The following is a 4,608-nucleotide window of genomic DNA, read 5'->3' as shown; positions in this document are numbered from 1 at the left end:
TTTCCAAAAATGGATAGTAAGGAAATTTTGCTGGAGACAGCACCTACACAATCCATCGGACATTGACAGTTGGAGCTAGTACCTCCATGGAGCCTTCACCCCTACCATACTCAAAAATGGTAATAGTACTGAAAAGTACTTTGACCACCACTAAAGAAGGTTATTAAACATCAACTAACGTACAAACTCTTCAAGTGTTTCGACAGTGATGGCATCCTTGTGCTAGGGTAATATTAGCACCATGCTTGTGAGACTAATCAACCAATATCTGATTGAATTTGAAGCCTATCCCATTAGAAGTAGTCTATTCCCAAAACTGTCCAGGAGAAAAAATAGCTTGAACAAAGAGGCGGAGAACTATGGAGAAACAATGTATTCTTGCTCTGCTCAGTGAAAGTAGCAACAAAATGTCTCCTAAAAATATTCTTCTGTGCACATTCATCAGCAACTTGCTCAGATATTATCAGAGAAGCATCTTTTGCAGCAGTTGGAAGCAAGTGCAGAGAACTAGAGCCAGACAATACACAGAGAATTAGAGATACTGGAACTCTCAATTTTAATGGAATGTATTCAATGAATCCTGTTGTTCAGGGTTCAGGGAGTCATGCCAAAGACGAGGCAGGAAGAGTGTAAGAGCCAGATAGGATGGAGGGCAGCAGGAGAACGAGGTCCTCTAAATTAAAAAAGAACAAAACTAACTCATATGAAGTCAGAGACTCAAACTTCATGAACAGGCACTGCATGTGTCAGAGCAGATGGAATCCCATCACTGACAGGGTGCACAGAGACAAGGAGTCATATCTTAAAACGTATCTTTTAAACATTTGATTCAGGTAAATAGCCAATAAGATGCTATATTTGTAAGCATTATACAAAATTTTAACTATTTAAAATATACTCCATATTTTACCTTTAGCTTATCTATAAAATGATAGACTATCCTTTTCCAAGTGGATATTTCGTAAATAAAAACAAAAGAATATTTTAGTGGCCCAAACAATGATTACCAGACTGGATTATCAGGTTATTGAATAGGATGTATAAGACTTTTAAAACATTACCTCATACAATTGATTCAGAGGTTTTCTTCAAGATATAATGATTTGACTCTGCATTTATCAAGTTGTGCTTAGAGCAAATAGTAGATAGTTTGTCAAAAAGACTGGTTCTGAAACATTGATAAAAATTTACTTGTATACCAGTTTATATCCAGATACTTTGCCGAAAGTGCTGGTGTGTTCTAGGGGTTTTCCAGTGAAGCGTTTGAGCCACCTATGCATAGTATCCTATCATCTGCTAACGGGGACAATTTAACTCCTCCTTATCATATTCATATCCCCCATGTTGCCTTATCTATTTTCTAGATGAGACATTGAGAATTATGTTGAATAAAAGCAGACAGAGACAGTAGAGAGCCCTGCCTTGAAAAGTAAATAGAAAGTCTTTTATATTGAAGAAAAACCCAGAGAAAGATAGCAGAGAAGCAATATATCTCATTCAAGATAGGATTAAGAACAATCAAACAAAAATCTCACTTGGAATTTACATAACCAAAAAGTTCTCTATATATGCCATTTTCCAAATAAATTTCAAATAAGTACGTTAAGTAGAGCTTCAACCCCTAGAAAATAGAAGCAGTCATTAAAGTCTCAAAAGAAAACGAAAAGCCCAGAGCCAGACAGACAGTCTTAGCACAGAATTTTACCAGACTTTCAAAGAGTAGCTAATGCCAATACTCCACAAATTGTTCCACAAAATTGAAACAGAAGGACTTTGCCAAACTCACTTCATGAGGCCACAGTTACCCAACATTCAATTCATACAAAGATTAAACAAAAAAGAGAATTACTGATCAATAGTCTTAAGAAAATATATATGTAGAAATACTCAATAAAATACTAGCAAACTGAATATAAGAACACATAAAAATGATCATCTGCCATAATCAAATAGGTTTAATCCCAGAGATGCAGGGATAATTAAACATATGAAAAATAGTCAACAAGTCAGGATGGCCGAGCGGTCTAAGGTGCTGCGTTCAGGTTGCAGTCTCCCTGGAGGCGTGGGTTCGAATCCCACTCCTGAAAAGTGTTCATTTACCCAGCACTTGGGAGGCAGAGGCAGGCAGATCTCTGTGAGTTCAAGACCAGCCTGGTCTACAAGAGCTAGTTCCAGGACAGACTCCAAAACCACAGAGAAACCCTGTCGCAGAAAACAAACAGAAAACAAAAAAATATAGTCAATATAATCTAACATACATGCAAACTGAAAGAAAGTAATGACATCATCATCTCACTAGATGCTGAAAAGCCTTTGATAAAAACCATCAATCATTTTTTGCAAAAGTCTTGTAGAGATTAGGGATATAAGAGAAATACCTAAACATAGTGAAGGCAATTTACGAAAATAAATATTTAACATACAAGTTAAATGAAGAGGAAAATCAAAACAATCTCACTTAAATCAGGAAAAACACAAGTTTATACACTCTCTCCATATATACTTGATATAGGGATTAAAGTTCTAAGAGGACTTACATGTATAAAATGGAATCTCAGTTGTTTTAATTTGCATTTCTCTCCTAGCTAAGAATGTTGAGCATTTCCTTAAGTGTCTTCAGCCTTTTCATATTCCTCTGTTGAGAGTTCTCTGTAACCCATTTTTATTGGATTATTTGTTCTTTTGATTACTAATTTCTTGAGTTTGTTGTATATTTTGGAGATCAGCCTTCTGTCTGATGTGGGGTTTGTGAAGATCTTTGCCCATTCTATAGGCTGCCATTTTGTCTTGTTGACCATGTCCTTTGCTTTACAGAAGCTTTTCAATTTCAGGAAGTCCCATTTATTAACTTTTTTTCTCAGTGTCTTTGCTACTGGGGTTATATTTAAGAAGTAGTCTCCTGTGCCAATGAATTCAAATGTACATTCCACTTTCTTTTCTATGAGATTCAGTGTGGTTGGCTTTATGTTCAGGTCTTTGATCCATTTGGACTTGAGTTTTGTGCATGGTGATAGATATGGATCTATTTTTATTCTTAATATTCTTAATATTCTATTAATATTCAGTTATGCCAGCAACATTTGTTGAATATGCTTTCCTTTTTCCATTCCATATTTTTGCTTCTCTGTCAAAAATCAGGGGTTCACAGGTGTGTGAATTAATATCTTCGATTCAGTTCTATAGTCCTCCTGTCTGTTTTTATGAAAATATCATGCTGTTTTTAGTACTGTAGCTCTGTAGTAGAGTCTGCAGGCAGGGATTGTGATTCCTCCAGAAGTTTTTTTATTGTATAGGATTGTTTTGTCTACCCTGTTTTATGCTTTTTCATATAAAATTGAGTACTGTTCTTTCAAGCTCTGTCATAATTTTTGCTGGGATTTTGATGTGCATCGCATTGAATCTGGAGATTGCTTTTGGTAAGATTGCCAGAAAAAAAAATGGCTATTAATTTAAGAGTGAGGAGGGACAATAATAAAATAAATGCTAGGTAAAACAGGAGGGACTTGAAGGACACACATATATTTCTTTACCTAAGAAGTTCAATATTTAATGTTACTTGTAAGTATGTTTTCATGGTTGACCATTTGGCACTGGAAAACGAGTTGTGCATTCACTGAGAAAGATCACCATTTTTGCATCCATCTTTCCTCAGAGGTCTACAATTCTCTGTGTAGGGTTAAGGCCTCATGGTATTTTTCCCCTCATTTCTGTCATATCTGTTGGTGTCCTTGTTCAGCTCATGTTTGAAATATTGAGCTAACGAGACATTGTTTATTTAAAATACATTATTTTTATGCAATATACCCTGATTAATTTCCCTTTCCTCTATTTCTCCCAGTTCATCCTCCTCTTCCCTCCTCTCCATATATACTCCGTTTCTGTCTCTCATTACAAAAGAACAGACTTCTAAGTGATAGCAACCAAACAGGACAAAATAAAATACAAAATAAAAGAAGATGAAGCAAAAACTATCATATCTAAGTTGGACACAACAACCTAGCAGAAGAAAAGAGTCCCAATAGCAAATGACAGAGTCAGGGGCCAATTTATTCTCATAGTCAGGAGTCCTAAAATAATATCAAGCTAATGTCTATGACATATGCAGAGAACCTGGTGCTAACCAATGTAGCCCCATGCTTGCTGCTTCTAACTCTGTGAGCCCATCTGTGCCTTGTTTAGTTAATGCAGAAGGCCTTCTATTTTGGTGTCCTCCATCCCCTCTGCATGTAAGAAAAGCCCTTCCACTCTTTCTGCTTCCTTTTCCACATGATCATCTAAACTCTGAAGGGAGGGATTTGAGGGAGACTCCCATTTAAAATGTGTCTGAATAATGCCTGGCTTTGAATCTCTGTTTCTGCTTCCATCTAGTGCAGCAAGAAGTCTCTCTGATTATAATTGGCTAAGTCACCAAACTATAAGTAGGGTGGAATATCTTTATGAATAATTTTATTGATTTTTTTTTAAAAACTGGTAATAATTGGTTTTACTCTAGATCTCTGGATTACCTATTGTCTAGTTCTTTGATCACCCAAGCAGGTCAATAGTGTGGAGAGTGTTTCCCAGTATCAAACAGACTAGAACTTTGGAATCAGGGTTGCATGTAGGCAC

At 36.2% G+C, this 4,608-nt stretch overlaps 1 non-coding gene across 1 annotated transcript; it reads left to right on the top strand.

Annotated features, from left to right (window-relative positions):
- The first annotated feature begins 2,005 nt into the window (after positions 1–2,005).
- Trnal-cag lies at positions 2,006–2,087 on the top strand. Its single transcript has one exon. It is a non-coding gene; the product is annotated as a tRNA-Leu (tRNA).
- The last annotated feature ends 2,521 nt before the right edge of the window (positions 2,088–4,608 follow it).

This window comes from Microtus oregoni, unplaced genomic scaffold, assembly GCF_018167655.1.
Source record: "Microtus oregoni isolate MIOR12 unplaced genomic scaffold, Mior012 000001F_ref0000356, whole genome shotgun sequence".
Taxonomy (NCBI): domain Eukaryota; kingdom Metazoa; phylum Chordata; class Mammalia; order Rodentia; family Cricetidae; genus Microtus; species Microtus oregoni.
This window is presented reverse-complemented; position numbering and strand designations above follow the sequence as displayed.